This window comes from Lemur catta, chromosome 1 (assembly GCF_020740605.2).
Source record: "Lemur catta isolate mLemCat1 chromosome 1, mLemCat1.pri, whole genome shotgun sequence".
In the NCBI taxonomy this organism is placed as follows: Eukaryota; Metazoa; Chordata; class Mammalia; order Primates; family Lemuridae; genus Lemur; species Lemur catta.
In genome coordinates, this window is record NC_059128.1 from 73,560,585 (window position 1) to 73,577,663 (window position 17,079).

A 17,079-nucleotide genomic window follows, 5' to 3' on the forward strand; every position below is an offset into this window, starting at 1 on the left:
TTAGGCCCCAGAGAGGTATTAGTCACCTGGTGGGACACTTGACAACCCGACATTATTCAGTGGCGGATGGCCAGGTGCAGTTCTTCAGGCACAGTACTTTTCTTCTACTGTCCCTAGCACCACATCCCTTCTTTGCTTTTCTTTATCCTCCTGCTGCGTTCTCCCCTTGCCAAATGTCCATTTTGATGCTCATTTGATGTCCATTTGATGCTCACCCTGCCACAAAGGAGGGAGAATCTTGGGAAAGGGATAAATTCTGTATCAGTACACTTGAGTCTCGTTGAAAGCTGACGCAGATCCAGGTTTTGTGGAGCTTAAAGTTCATATAATTGGTGGGGGGTGTGGAGAGACCTCTCTAGGGTCAGAGTGAAAAAAGTTACAGTTTTAATAGATTACAGTTAAAATATCTTTCTTCTACAAATTAAAAAAACATGACCATATGAATACATTTCTAGGGCCCTCCCATGGTCTTGGAAGGGGCTCGTGCAAGTGAGGGGCCCTGAAATGCACACTTCCATCGTCCTATGGTTAACATGCCTCTGCCTGGAAATAGGAGGGAAGACTACAGGCAAACATTGTATTTGAATATTGCTGACGGTTTACAGTTATCCATGATTTAGTAACATAGCATGGTTAGCTACGTTTTCCAAATCCCAGCTGGTACCAAATAAGATGCATTTTACATACCAGCATAGGGTATAAAGATTCCTATTGGAGTGGTTTTCAAAATCTTTTCAACATATATGGTGTGAAGTATCAGGGCTGTGCTGGTTAGTCACTGCCAGGTCTACTATCTGACTTTCACAGCAAACCCTACCACCCAGCTCCCCTGCCAGCTGGGTCCCAGTTGGGTTCAGCCATTGGGAAGCACCAGTAAGACACAGGAGGAAAAAACAGTCAAGGTATTTCTTTGTCATTCCTCTCTGCTTTGACACCAGTTCCCTGACAGTAGCTACACGTCTCTTCGATGAATGATCACACTGGACTGGGATCTAACACTATTAATCTCCTTTGACCCACTGGCCTTTAGTGTGGAATGACTTCTGACTGTTGACACTCTCAGGGTGCAATGTCCCTTAATTCCACTCTCATCTCTGTAAGTAGTCCCTTCATTAACGTGTCTTCATTTATACAAACTGAATTCTATTACAGCTGGGAACTTGAGTGATTCGGTGGGAAATTATCAAATGAAAGAATATACATGAATTGTTTTGTCATCTGTGTTGCTCTTTAAAATATATGACACAAAAGGGGTTATCGTTTTCATTGTTTTAAGTGTACCAGATGGTAAATGAAAGACAGTGCGTTTGGCTTCAGGATTCAGAAGTCTTGGCTCCTCAAATGATGACCTAAAGTCATAGTTCATTGAGGAAAGATATGTAAGCCGACGGGACAGCTCACTTTCCCATCACTAGACCCCCCAGTTCACTGGCGCTCCGTGGCCCTTCCAGCCTTTCTCACCTCCAGAAATGGCGCCACCAATCTCTCAGTTACCCAAACTAAAAACCTAGCAGTTATCCTTCATTTCTCACATTCCCTCACATCCAATTCATCAGAAAATCTTGTTTCTACTTGAAAACTACCACAGAAGGCCTGGCACAGGCTGACACTTCACTGTGCTCTGGGTCTCCTCCTTTCTCAAGGACGTCAATCCCGCATTTGTCCATTTTCTCTCCTACAATAACAACTTTTCTCTCTCTCTACTGGTTTATTTGCATTGGCATTTAAATATGCCTCTGCACCTCCAATTTCAAACAGAACTCTCATCCTCTCTTGCTACCTATTTCTCTTCCCCTTTTCAGCAAAACCTCACTGGCAACACTCTCTCACCTCCCATTCACTTTTCAACCATTCCATTTGACTTCTGTCTCCATCATTCCACTAAATCTTTTATTTTCAAGGTTACCAATCAGCCCCACATTGCCAAGTCCATTAGCTACCTCTCTGTCCTCATCTTACTCCGTGACTCAGTTGCATTCAACCTAACACAAGCAAAGTTGACTCTCGCCTTCCTGGAACACTTTCTTCTTTTGGCTTCTATAACATCACACTCTCTCAGCTTCTCCTCAGGCTCTTCTGTCTCCTCTTCCTCTGCTGAGCTCTTAAATGTCAGCGTGCTCTGTACTTAGTCCTCCCACTTCTTTTTTTTTTTTTTTTTTAACAATTTTTAAAATTTAAAATTTTGTAAATTTTAAATTTAAAAAAATTAACTTTTTTTCCGGGTGAACTCATTTAGTCCTTTGGCTAAAATGTCATCTATAAGCTGGTGACTGCCCAAGTTGTATCTTCAGCCTTGACCACCAAATTAGCATGTCCAGTAGCCTACTTGGCAAATCCACTTAGATGTCTAAGCTTAAACTTTACTCATTCAAACAAAACTCCGACCTCTCCCACCCGTAGTTCAATCCTCCTCCATTCTTTCTCACCTCCAGAAATGGTGCCACCAATCTCTCAGTTACCCAAACTAAAAACCTAGCAGTTATCCTTCATTTCTCACATTCCCTCACATCCAATTCATCAGAAAATCTTGTTTCTACTTGAAAACATTTCTCAAATCTGTTCATTTCTCTCCATCCTTTCCATCACCCTAGTTGTAGCCACCATGATGCAATAACCCAGCCGACCTCCCTGCTTCTGCTCTTGTCTACCTACAGCCCATTCTCCACACAGTGGCCCAATATACTTCTATGGCTTTTATTATACTTGGAATAGAACAAACTGTTCACTGTGGTCAACAGAGCTCCCCAAGTCCTGGCCTCTTTTAATATTGCCCACTTCATTTCATACCATGTTACTCCTCTCCACACCTATTTACACCTCGAACCCTCCAAGCATCTTCATACCTCATGGCCTTTGCATTTGCTATTCACTTCAATATGGTCTTTCTCCCCTTGGCTCATTCATATCATTTAGGTCCGAGTTCCAATGTCACATCCTCAGAGAGGTCTTCCTTACACTCCCTAAGGTAGTCATTACCCTGCCTGAGTTTCTTCATAGCACTTATCATGATCTGAAGTTACCCGGTCTAATTTTTTATTTTTTGAATCTCCAATAGAAGCTTCCTGAGACTGAGCCTTGTCTGTTTTTTTCCACAACCATATTTCCAGAGCCTAGAACAGTGCTGACACATGGTAGGTACTCATTAAACAGTGAAGTCAACGAGTGAACTGTATCAAATAGGAACCCCCTTAACTTTTCATGTCTCTTTGGAAATTGAGTTTGGTTTTGTCATTAGCTATTTCATTGATGATATATAATATACACACTTACATTCTTCTTAGCCACAGTTTGCAAAAGAAACTCAAAGTTACAAGTTGGCAAGTCATTTTTATGATGTATTCATCTAGTCTGGTTACAGTTTTATAAACCTTTCATTAATTCTTCTAAACTTATCCTCTGTTGAGGTAGGGTTAGTATTGCTTTATGTTTTCCAGCCCACATAATTTCCATAATAATTATCTCTTGCCACAAAAATTCTGCATAAGAAATCACCCCAAAACTCAGTGACTGGCTGGGTGTGGTGGCTCATGCCTGTAATCCTAGCACTCTGAGAGGCTGAGGTGGGTGGATTGTTTGAGCTCAGGAGTTTGAGACCAGCCTGAGCAAGAGTGAGACCCCGTCTCTACTAAAAATAGAAAGAAATTAGATGGACAACTAAAAATATGTATAGAAAAAAATTAGCAGGCATGGTGGTGCATGCCTGTAGTCCCAGCTACTGGGGAGGTTGAGGCAGAAGGATCGCTTGAGCCCAGGAGTTTGAGGTTGCTGTGAGCTAGGCTGATGCCACGGCACTCTAGCCTGGGCAACAGAGTGACACTCTGTCTCAAAAAAAAAAAAAAAAAAAAAAAAAAAAAAAAAATCAGTGACTTAAAACAGCAAACATTTATTTTTGTTCAAGTTTCTGTGAGTCAGCTGAGGGTCAGCTGAGATAGGATGGGGTTTGCTGGGGTCCTGCCCTACATGCCTCCCAGCTTCCTTGGACCAGTAGGCTAATGATGGTAGGCTCTTCTCATAATAATAGCAGGACACTGAAGAGTAACTAGAAATATGCAAAGCCCCGTAAGCCTGGGCTTGGAACTGGAATGCTGTCCCTTCTGCCTCACTCTGTGGCCAAAGCAAGTCACACTGCTGAATCCAATGTCAAAGGGCAGGAACTTCAAAGTCATATGGAAAACATCACTGATGTAGAGAAGGTAATAAATTGGGGAGCAATAATGCAAATAAACCTACCACAGTTACAGGGAGATGCTTTTCAATGCAGTTGAAACTATTGACAATAGTTTTTATAATGTACCCTTCCTGAGTAGTGTTCATATTCTTGAACACTATGGGTGAAAAGCAGGAAAAACTGAAATATATTTGCATTAGAATACAAAAGTATGCATTAGACTGTTCACATGAACTGTGGACAAAGGCCCAGGCTTATTCAGCATGGACAGCACCCCAGACCTGCTATCTCCACTTTCCTTTATGGCCGCCTAGCATCTTTCCATGGATGCTCACGTATGAGGGAAAGGGGTTAGAAGTATCCTGGGGGAGGTCAAAACCAAGTCGCATGTGAAAGGACTCAAGCAACTATAAGGATTTACCATGGAGAAGACTCAGGGAAGACATTAGAATTGTCTTCAAATATTTGAAGTGTTATTTGTGGGACAAGGTTTAGACTTGTTCTGTAGGGCCACAAAAGGCAGCACCAGAGTAGATGCACAGAGAAGTTATAGGAGCCAGGATTGGGCACAACATGTGGCAGAATATTCTAACCATTAGAACTGTTCAACAGTGGAAGTATTCCCATCACAGAGGTATTCAAAAGAAAGCTGGGGAATGATAATAAGTTCTAATTCTCACAACCACCCCACACTGTTGGCATTGTTCACAACTTACAGCTAAGGAAATTAAAGGCTAGAGAGATTAGTTTGCTCTAAGTCAAAGAGACAATGGGTGGAGGAGCTAGGATCTGGTCCCAGGTCTGTTTGATTCCAGAACCCCTGCTCTTTGCACTACACCTAGCTGCGCGGCCATTCGTCAGGGTGGGGGATCCAAGTATTACATGGGAGATACGCTTTCAGAACTCTTCCAGTCCATATGGCTACAAGTCTGAGAGGTGCCACTAGGATGCTGGGGCAGAGCCAACGCACATTTGGCAGAATAGCTTCTGTACTCTTGTGATTTTTTAAAAACTCTTGTAAGCTTTGGTTGATTAATACTATTCTTGAAAGTTGCCTTTAAGATGAGAAAACAGGGTGCTGAGCCTAAGATTCACAATCATATTCACACCTCACTTTTTACCTTTCACTGCTTCTTCCACAGAGTTTCAGGGACATTCCCACACTATGGCTTGTTAATCCTCACATGCTTTCTGTGGGGGTGAGTGCTTGCAAATGGTAAGGCCAGGAGGAGATGACTCACTTCGCAAAGGGAGGCAGAGATGGGGTGAGAGAAAGAACAGAGAGAAACGCTCTTTCTCCACACCTAGTCCAGAACTCCATTCCTCTGCCTTCCTGGTTCTGCATTTTCAACAAGAGAGTGGCTCAGAGTAGCCACCTGCCCTCATGCTCACCAGCATCTCTCCCCCACACGACTTTCAACCTCTATACACCTGTCAAGGATGCATTCCCTACCTGCCCTCATCCTACAGAGCATGTGCTTCTTCCTTTTTGAGAGGAAGAGCCCCACTTTGGAAGACAGCTTTTGAAAGTGGGTGGTCAAGGGGGACCTACCTTCTAGGCTGCTAGATTTTATTTTGATATTTTGATACAATTGCTGTAAGCTGATTTAAATATTTCAATAAATAATTCCATTTTGTTTCATCTTAAGCTTTTAAAAATGCAGCATGTCGTGTTAAAAATTCTAATAAGTACAATGTGCAATGCATAATAAAATGTGCATATTTTTTCATTACCATCTGCTTCTCCTTACACTTTCAGAGAAAGACTCCTTTAAAAGGTTGAAACCTCAGTGGGGCACATAATGTCGATCTTCCACACTCTACTACTCAACTTGGGGGGGTAATGCATGCTGCTAGAGAGTATACTAATTAAAGACTCACCCAATCTGTGGACCATTTGCTCAACACACAAACAGAAAGCCATGTGGGTTCTGGAGTCATCTGTCTATGAGCCAGCACAATGCATGTTCCACCGTTAGACTCAGTGCTGGTAGTAGCTCTACTTTATGGAATCATAGCACCTCAGGGTGGAAAAGGCTTTAGCCATCTTCTACCTCTACTTTCTATCCAATGCATTATTTCCTCCTGAAAACATCACAGGTAAGTGGCTGTCCGGCCTCTACTTGTGCCCTTCCAATGAGAGGATATGGCTCCCTAATTATTCTGCAGAGTGATTTTCCAATCTTCTTCAATTAAAAGAATTTTTTTGACATCATTGACCAATATTGATTATGAACATACTCCGTGGAAAGCATGGTCCTAAGTACTAAAGGAGATAGAGCTATATGATCACCCTTATCACTAAGGAACTTGCAACTGAGCAGGGGAATACAACACACACTCAAGACATCTAATAATATCAAGCGGTAAATGTTAAGAGTAAAATTCATGGAGACCACACTAAATGATGGTAAGGTTAACAGAAGGAAGAGATCCTATCCAGTTATGGTGGTTCAGGAAGGATCTCATGGTATCTGTAGTGAGGTGACCCAGAACTTCAAGACTCAAGAAGCCATCTGGTCCAGCTCTGCCCCTAGATCAGCCTGCAAACTCTTTTCTTGCTTTCCTTGGCTTAGTCTTAAATAAGCTGCTTGCCTCTGAGAAAGATGAACTGCTCCCAGATGATCAAAATTCAGTGAGAGGAAACTGGCAAAGGGCTCTAGTCCAGACCCTGCTTCTTGCCAACAAGAGGTAGGGGCACCTTTTCCACAGTGGAGGGCTGTCTGGGGGATGAGATGGAAATGCCTCACTACACAATGGACACAAAAGATGAAAACAAATGCCCAGCACCAGACAGAAACTCCAGAACAGAGTCTTTTCTTCCCTTTGTTTTGGTTTCCATGGAAATCTCTTGATGTGTAAAGAGATGTTAAGAGTACCAAAGGCAGAATGTCAGCAACTGGCATTGGGGGCATAACGAGAAATAACAGGTTTGTTGCAACCAGGGCCCAGAAAATGGTCATGGAAAAGCTAGGATCAGAAAGCCCCAGGGGCAGGGGTGCGTGAGAGCTTATGGCAGGGCTGAAGCTGATAATGGAGGTCAGTGGAGAGACTGGATCCAGGTGGAACCTGCCGGATACACAGAATTCTAAATGTACACCAATGTGATAAATGTTCCAAAGAAATAAAATAAAACCTACTTGTCAGCAAGACTACAATATTCATTAAATCTTGTTTGGAGAGTGTATAAAAATTGGCAAGCTGAAAATAAGCTTGCTAGTTTGTTGTTTGTTTAGTTCAGTTTTTTAGCACTGACAGCAGCAACGGAGGCAGGAAGTGCACGTGAAGAAAGAATGTGGCGATACGTACCTTGAATTCTCATAACTTCTACTACCTGAGTGACTCAAAACATATAACCAATGCCACTTTGATCTTTTCTTTTTTTTTTTTTTTTGTCCCCAGCCCCTCAAGACTAGAGGGAGGAGAACAATCAGGAGAAAGCAAGTGATGTGCTAAGGTCCCACTTTCAGGGCAAGTTTGAGACTCAGTATGATTGCTACCAGTAGTCTGCTTGGAAGAGTTTAACAAGAAAGCTCTCCTGGGGGAGAGGGGCGAGAGGAACCCCAGTTTGTAGGGTTTGCATATTTCTGTGGTATAAATACTTCCACTATGATCAATTTCAAGCTAGCAACATGAAGTCACTGAAGGTGGAGCTGGGAAGAGATGCTTGCAGTCAGCTCCCAGGACAGGAATAGGCCACCTGCAACATGCACACACAGTAGCTGCAGCTTCATCAAGGGGGCCGGTACTCGCTGGGCTTCGTTTTTATTTCTTCCCTCCTGGTCTCCTTCCTCCCCAGGTGGCTGCTGAACCCATTTCACGCCTCATCTCATGCCTTCCAGGCCTTACCTGGTGACTGACTGGGCAGTTAATCCAGATCAACAAATTCCTCTAGAGAGAAGGACTTCGAGGGTGAACCCTCTCAGAGATATCTGCATTGCAACAGTGATTTTTTGAAATGGTTAGTCCTCTAACCCAAGGATAAAATTTTTAATGTAAAGTGAGAATTTGGGAGAAGGGAAGCTAAGTTCCTTATAAAGCTAGCCTTGTTCCCTCTGAGATAACCTGGTATTGTCATACGCAGGGCCACCATGTGGAGCCTGCCACATAATGAGAAGATGTATGCCTACTTAGACTGGTATCTATATCTTGGCGTAGTACAGTATCCAGGAATGCATAGACCTCTGAATATCTTGGTTACAATTAGCTTTTAATTATTTATATGCAACAGCTGGAGGACATGATGACATGGACAATACTAAGTCTCAAATTAACCACAACCTGCAATTTCAAACTTCAACAGGCCTTTAAGCAGAGTCTTACCAGAATGGGAAAGAGGCTGGTCAGGCTCACTTCTTCTCTCTGCTCCCACCCAACTCCTGAGGGGTGATGACAAGAGATACCAAGGCCAGGGACACAGAGAAGGGAAACACCTGGCTAACCAACCCCAGACAAGGTTATTTGGTCTAACCAGCACTCCCCTGACTCTATCCCCGAAGGGTCAACGTGGAAAACACTTAGTGAAGGAGAAGAACCTGTGCTTCCTGCCTGCATCCTGTTAATCCTCACTCCCTGTCCTGCTGGGCCAGGATGGTGCCGCAGGAAGGAGGAGCAGGCCTTTCAAGTTGCACAGCATCCAGGTACACACATGCTTGCACAGACCTGCACAAAACAAGCACATACCCACAAAAACCACCCTGAAGCCAGCCAGGGGCTGGAGAGCCACACTGTTCTCCCTAGGTGAGAACATCTTACAGCAATATGTTACGCTTTTATGGCACTTAGGTTCGACATACAGCTTCACCTGTGTTGAACAGCTGAGTCATACAACTCCTCCACGCAGTAGCAGGGACCATGGGCTCAATTTTAAAGATGGGGAAACTAAGGCAACATGCCTCGCCATAGTCACAGAGCTGGTGAGTGGAGGCACGTCCACAAGAATGGCCCTTTGGCTCCCAACCCAGGGCTCTTCCCTTGGCCTCTGCTTCCCCTCAGGGATTAGGAGGTGGGTGGGAAAATACTGAGAAGAGCTCTACCATTTGGCCTCCATGATGCAAGCTAAACCCCTCACCCACAACCCCACTCCTTTTTCCTCCCCAAGAAGCCCTACACCCATAAAGACCAACCTAGGCCTTCTCATTGGAATTATGGTACATACCCTAAAAATGGCCCTGGAGAGCCTAACCTTTAAACCCACCGCTTTTTTTTTTTTTTCAGCTCTTCATGGGGGTACAAAACCTCAGGTTACATACATTGTCCATGTCCCGCCCATCCCCCTGAGTCAGAGCCCCAGGTGCGTCCACTCTCGAGACAGTGCGCCTGGCATACACCATGCAGTCATACCTCCATCCCCTCCATCCCCACCTCCCCAAGTCAGCACCTTCAAGCATGACCATTCCCCAGACGGTGCGCAACGCACTCATCATGCAGGCATGCATCCATCCCCTCCCCCCAACCCACCACTTTTTATAACATCAACACGAGGCAACTATTACTGGCACCATTTAGGTAGTACAACTAGAACTCAGAGTCTGTGAGGTAGTGGGTAGCCGGCAGGTGAAAATGCCAAGTCCCCCGAGAGCTGACAGCGCCCCATGTTGGCTCGTCTCTCCCTCCTCCTGCAGGAGCACTCTCCACTCCCTCAGCCAAACCAGACATCAACAGAAACGGTCCTCCCTGGGCATGGCTTTCCTTCTGAAGCATGAGGCTCCATGTAAAGAATGACCTAGATTTTTTGGATGAGCAATTGAAATCTATAAATGTCTAACCAAGCGCATGAATTGCCTAAAATGAGAAAGAGCTTTTAGCTGTGTAGCCTCTGCTGAGCAAGACAGCTGGCCTTCTCTGGGGACTGCAGCCTCGATCTGGACCTGTCACGTCTGAAGAATCAGGGGGCTGAGAAGTCGTGAGGAAAATTGTCCTCTTTAATTCTGCAAACTGAACACAATTCTGTGGGTGGGGGTTGGAGGTTGGGATTAGGAGCTAAACACCAGGGGAGGGAGGAGGCAGGACAAGTCCTGAGCAGACCCAGTGAGCTGGCTGTGGGACAACATCATGCTTTCAGACTGTAAGAGCCATTGCTGAAGTTAGTGCCAACTAAATATCCCAGGTGGCTACTTCTGGGGCCCATCAGGCTCCCCGGGGAAAATCAAATTATCTGTCTGGGTAGTTACGCTGCAATTTGATTCTTTGGTGAGCTGCCGTCAATTTGTAGACTACGTCGTGGTTCACAGGCAGTGACAATTCCCACTGTAGCACCATAGGAATGTGCCCGGCAAGAGGAGGAGGAGAAGCAAGGCCCTGTCCTAGATTCCCAGAGGGACACAGAGAGCTGCCAGTAGGCTGGGTGGAAGGCCCAGGGACAGACACAAACAAATCAAGAAGAAAATCTGGGGCAGCACTCTTACCTTGCTCATTCTAGCACATTCCTATCACTTCCTCCTTGTCTGTGAAATTCTGGGCATTTTTCGCATATTTTTGGGCATGCCAAATAGGTACTAAGAAGGGAAAGTTCTCAAAAACTTACACAATGAAACAACGTTAAGGTCCATCTGAGAATTGCTGGTTAGGTATGACCTCAGCTTTCTTCAGAAAATTTTTCTACATGTGTAACTTGATCCTATCAGACTTACAAGCCTAGATGACAGATAACCTTGTTGCAGTGCATGACAGAACCGCAGCAATTGGTGTACGCTGACATAAAATAGCAAAACACTGAATACAGTCTTACCACAAAACATGCTTTTCACCACAGAAACTTGTCCTTTGCTTATAATTCTCTGCAATGAACAGTCCCATACAAAAAACATCATATCTCCATATACGGTAAAAGTAACTGGGCAAAGTCTTTTGAAACAAGGTAGAAATTATTCTGGAAGTCTCCCTTCCCCTTCTTTGGTTGTAGTCAGAATTAGATTATGTTGAATTAAATATATAAAAATGCTTAGTATACTGTGAAGGACTACAACATGGTGAACTGTTTTTATTTCTCTTGCTGCATTTGGAACACAAGTTTGTTTCTTTCTTTGTCCATATTAGTCTTCATCTATTCCAGACTGGGACCATGATTTTTCATCAGTTCTTAACTACAGCCATAATTCGAAGAGGAGTTGTCCACTGTGGTTAGTCACACTGTTCGTACCAATGAGATCGAATTCGGTTTCCTCTCAAGCCTAGTGTCCCTCCTTGGAAGTTAGTTGGTGGCCTTCCAAGCTTCCTTTCAATCGTAGATTTTAAGCACACCCTTCCCTGAGACCCTCATGACAACAGGATGTCTTCGAGTTTGCAGAGATGCTAAAGAGAAACCTGCAGCAGGCCCTGGAGAACCACTCTGAAAGAAGAACTGCACAGGTGGGCAAAGAATCTCTTATTATCTCAAAGAAAGAAGAAATCGGCCTCTACTCAGAAGCCAAGAGCCAAACAACAATGTGTTTCAAAATATCCCACGTCATGAACTGATGTTGTGTCACTGTTCTAGAAAAATAGCCACAATACAACACTGAAACTCATAATGTTGTTACTAATTGGCAGATGGAAGAGACCAGGAGAAATATTTGGTATTGCTGGAGGAAATGCAGCAACTGACCAGAAGAAATGAACCATGTTCCAGGTTTAGCACCTGCTTTCTCTCCGTTTCTTTCCTTTTGTTAACATACTTGGATCACATCCTGTGTACCAGACAGTGTTCCAAGAGGGGCTTTATGTACATTAACCATGAGATAGGTGGCATTATTGCTAGTGAATAAATGGAGGCTGGGGGTGAGGTAACTTGCCCAAGTTTACACAGCTAGTAAGTGGTAGACCTGAGGTTCAAACCCAGGCCACCTGGCTCTGGAATGGCCCTGATCCTTTCTGAGCTTCAATTTGCTCACTTGTACAATGAGAGCCTGATAATGTCTATGCCCATCCCTCCCAGCACAGAGATAATCAGGAGATCAGTCAAGATAGGAAAAGTGCATTGCTATCTTCTGGGGAAAACAAGTTCCTGAACTGAATGCAAACCACTGTGATGTCTGGTTGGCTTGTGGGTCCTAAATATCTAGGCTGCCTGACTGTTGTCACGTAGGCACATGAAAGCTTCACTCTGTTGTTGAAGTACTAATAACCTACATTTATTAGTGTTTCACGGAGGACTACTCTCTCCTGGCACATTATCTCATTTGAGCCTTACAACAGCTCTGTGAGATGGGTGTTATTTTCATCATACCCACGTCTGGTGTGACCTGCCTACAGTCACCCATGCGATGAGTTGCAGTGCCGGGACTTGAGTTCTGGTCTTTTGACTTCAATCCTGAGCTTTCCAGCAGACCTCCCTACCTCTTACCTGGAGAGCTGTGAAGATAAAAAGGACATCCTTTACTCAGCATTGAGGGTTTCTGAAGCTAGCCTACATGCTAAAAGAGAACACTAATTACAATAATCGCCACCCTATACCGAGCCTCTACATGTGCCAGACATGGGCTAGGCCAGGTGACAGACATTCTTTCTAATCTTTACTACAACTCTGCATGGTAGATGTTTTCCCTGTTTCATACACGAAGAAAGAGACTCAAGCGAGGTAAAAAATACCTTGTCAATGGTATTTTTTGCCATATTTTCCCAAGCTGTGAAGTAGCAGGAAGGGACTGCAAATTATCTTGGTTATTCTGTAATTCTGATTCTAGGCTTTTAAGTTGCTCATATCTACCATAGTATTGCATTGCCTTTTAAATGGGAATCCTTCAAGGGTAAGTAAAAGGGTTTGTGTCTACTTTCTGTCAGTTCCCTACAGTCTCTAGTACCCTGCTGTGCACACTATACCGGGACCATTTCCTCCACTGAAATCAAAGTATGTAAGAACAGACCTCAACCAGCAATTACCAATAAACACAAAACAGTGATTGGCCACTTAATATGGAGAAAGAGTTAAATGTCTCTGGAAGGGAGAAGTAGCCACGGATTCATATCCCCAGGATCAGGAGATGTGAGGGGATGTAGGCAGGTGATGCTGAGGAAATTAAGATAGTTTTTGAGAAAATACAGTAAAAGGAGGAGACAAGAAACTATAAGGACAAAGGAAGAACAAAGATTTACTGTTTTCTTAATCTATGTTAAGTCTCTGGCATTTAATTCCACTCACAGATCTGGGCATGGCAGCCCCTTGCCATACAGTGACAATCGGATGAGTCTGAGGTTCCCAGATGTCTTTAAGGTTCCTGAATTGTAAGGTCATTATACAACAGAAAAAGGTATCTTCAAGCAAGGAAAAACTGAGACTAAAATTCAAAAAGCCTTCCTAGGCTTTTGATCTTGATTTTCTAAAATTTATCTACTGAAAAATTGATATTTTTCAGGCCAAAAAAAGAGTCCATGCTTGAAGAGGCTGATATTCTGAGTTTCTTTAGGATCTAACAGGTTGATTCCAAGACTTCTCAAATGTGTGGCATCCTGCTCAATTACTCAACAATTCCTTGGTTTGCTCTGTGGGCAGAGCAGTGCAGGAGGCGATGCTGAGGGCTGTGCAACCCCACACGTGGGCTCTGGAAATACCGTATCACCAAAGGACCCCGACTTACATTTGCATAAACTTTTCACTTTACAAAGTACTTTCCTCCTATTTGACCAACACAACAACCTTGTGAGGTGGGTAGGGACTATATCCACTTCACAGATGATAAAGGAACGAAGAGAGGGCTGAAATTCAATCTGTCCAACTGGCATCTGTTCAGATTGATGAGGGCTTGTGCCCTACCAGTTAATAAATATTTTGAATACCACCTCTGGATAAATAATTGGCCCAGGGATAATCCCACCACGAAGTAGCAGAGCTGGAGTTCCAGGCTTGAGCTTTCTCATCGGAAGTCCAAGGTTCTTTGTTCAAAGAGCACCTGGATAGGTGCTTGTGGGGGTTGCAGATATAAGAAGCATCCTGTCCCCGCTTCAAGAAGCTACAGGCAGTAATACAGTGCAGAAATAGCAAGGGCCTGGAGGGCAATCCAAACAGAATGCTAAGGCAGTTTAGAGGAGTGGGGAGGCCAGGTTTGACGAGAAGAAACACCTAAACCTTCATAAAGAACATGGCATTTGAGGTGGGCCTTGAAGGCGCGTCAGATTTTGACAGACTCAGATGGAGGTAAGGGCTGCTCACTTGGGTAGTAAGTGGTTTCTGGGTTTGGAGATGACAGAATCAAAGGTACATTAAGGAAACGATGTGACATCCAGTTTGGTTGAACTAAAAAGTACTTGTAGGTAGGGAGAGGAGTGTGGAAATGCAGTTCAGAGTCAGAGTGGGAGACTGGGGAGTTGCCCATACTCTGATTTTTCCTTTAAGCTGCAAAGCAGGAGGTCTACCGAAAGAGGAAAGCAGCACCCTCTAACTTGAACTTGGCATTCTGTTAAAACTGCCAGGTTGTTGTACCTTACAACCTGAGCCCCAAGGGCTCTTTTCAAGGTGGATCATTTCTTCAGAACCTTGAATCTAATTTTAATTTCTACTCGTGTACGTTTCCCTAACTACACAGCCCTGAAGAGACACAGCCCCCAAGGGAAGGTCAGAGACCGAGTGTGTGTACACGCAGGTGCACTAGCTGCACATGAAACAAAGTTCAGCTTTGGCTAAACTCGACTAATTTTGTTATTAGGAAGCTCGGTTACTTGCAGTTAATATTTTCCTCCCTCATTTTACCAGCATTAGCATCTTACTCTTCAATTTCCTTCCCTGTCTATATCCTTCTCTGCCTTCTAGAAGCTGAGAAACTGTCGTGGAAGGACATCCATGATTACAGACAAGCAACAACTCTAGGGCTTCCCAGATCTGTCACAGGGATGCTGTATTACTCACTTCTGGAAGAAATCCAGACCTCCAAAATGTATGAGAAGTCAGCAAGGATGAGGCTTAAAGTTGGCAAGGCTTTGGCTTCGCCTGCTTGGCTGAGGATTTTATTACAGTGGGGTAAATATGGTTATTTCATCTTTTGTACCTCAGAAGCACCACCTGGCACATCTGCCTCTGATCCATGCCAATGATTTAAATAAAATTATAACCCTGTAGCAGCCGAGATAGGGCTAGCTAGAGTAGATTGTAAAGTAGGTGAAGATTTCAATGCTTTCCCCACTTGGTAGGCTTTTTTCCCCTTATCTTCCCTGTTTCAGCACTGTAAAACTCCTGCCCACCTGTGCAAACCATAAGAAAGGTCTACCTATGTTAAGGTATTAGAGACTTCAGTCTTCTTCAGTAATAGTCATTATGGGAGGAAATAACATAATGAAAAGAAAAATTCACAATAGGTAAAATTTGGGGCCTTAGTGGGTAATTTTTTTTTCCTAGTAAAGAAGGCTTAATAATAATTAAGGCCACTACTTACCCTTTGGAGGGTTTGGGGGGAAGAACTGAAGTCTTTGCTCTTCTAAAGAATATGTCCATCAAGAAGCAAATGGACAAATTAAACCTGACTGACTTTCCAAAACCTTCTGAGTAGCTTAAAAACAAAACAAAGGCTGGTCAGAGAGAACAGTGATGTTTACAACTAATTAATCACAACCAGTTACAGATTTCTTTGTTCCTCTTCCACTCCCGCTGCTTTACTTGACTAGCCTAAATAAAACAAAACAAACAACAAAACCCCAAGACGGATTCCAAGGCCTTACATCATACCTACTGCATTCAGAGATCCAGGCACGGAGCATGGAATCTGCACTCTTAAAAACTCTCCAGGGATCTGATGATCAGTCAAGTTTCATTAGGTTGATTTAGACCATTTAGTTCATGCCTTGCCCTGGGGTAGGTCTACCGCCTACTACTGAATGACCCCTGGAAGACTCTTCTGATTTCAGAAGTCAGTGATGAAGTCTTTAGCTGTGTTCAGAGCTAGATGCAAGGGAAGCACTTAACAAATAGGTGATTTTGTGTGAACAATACAGACTCCCTGGTGGGGCTTGGTTAGTCCTAATTTGAAAAGCAGGATCAGAAATCAATCTGGTGTGAGCCAGAGGGACAGGATCAAATTTAATTCATCCGAGCCACAGGGAATTTCCTGTTGTATATTAGCATAAATTAAAGTTATTGTCAGAGATATGTATTGCCAAATATTTTCTCCCATTCTGTGGCTAACCCATTCTTTTTTTAATGGTATGTTTTGACGAGCAGAAGTTTTTGATTTTTATGAAGTCCAATTTGTTAAATATATTATTTATGGTTAGCCTTTTGCATTCTGTCTAAAAATACCTACCCCAAGCTTGCAAAAATAGTCTCCTAAATCTACTTCTAGAAGCATTATTGTTTTAACTTTAAATTCAGGTTAATGTTATTTAAAGGTATTAAGTTTCAAGTTTTTTGTGTGTGGTATAAGATACAGGTCATGGTTCATTTTTTTCATGGATATCTTCTGTTCCATCACCATTTATTGAAAGGACATTCCTTTCTCCATTCACTTGCTTTGGTGTCTTTGCTGAAGATTAATTGACCATATATGTGGATATATTTCTGAACTTGCTATTCTGTTCCACTGATATATTTGTCTATCCTTATGTGTATACCACACAGACATTACTTTAGCTTTATAGTAAGTCTTGAAACAAGGTAGTATAAATTTTCCAACTTCATTTTTTCAAGATTGTTTTGGCTATCCCAGGTCCTTTCCTTTCCATATAAACTCTGGTTACAACATCTGAAACTCTAGTCTTCTTTTGTTTTGTTTTTTTTTTTTTTTTTTGGTTTTTTAATAGCAGACAATGCAGTATTAAGCCCATCTAGTGAATTTTTCTTTATTTTTCAGTTCGGGAATTCCATTTGATCCTTTTTATTGTTTCCATTTCTGTCAAAGTTACTCATCTATTCAACCTACTTTAAATCTTCGAACATATTTATTTGTAATAGCTGTTTTAAATTCTTTCTACTAGTTCCAACATTTGTATCATCTCTGAGTTCAGTTCTA

General features: G+C 43.1%; 1 protein-coding gene across 2 annotated transcripts in view; it reads right to left on the reverse strand.

Moving 5' to 3' along the window:
• The window catches only part of RASGRP1 (RAS guanyl releasing protein 1), a 73,064-nt gene that overhangs the window by 34,781 nt on the left and 21,204 nt on the right, over positions 1–17,079 (reverse strand). The window lies entirely within an intron of this gene.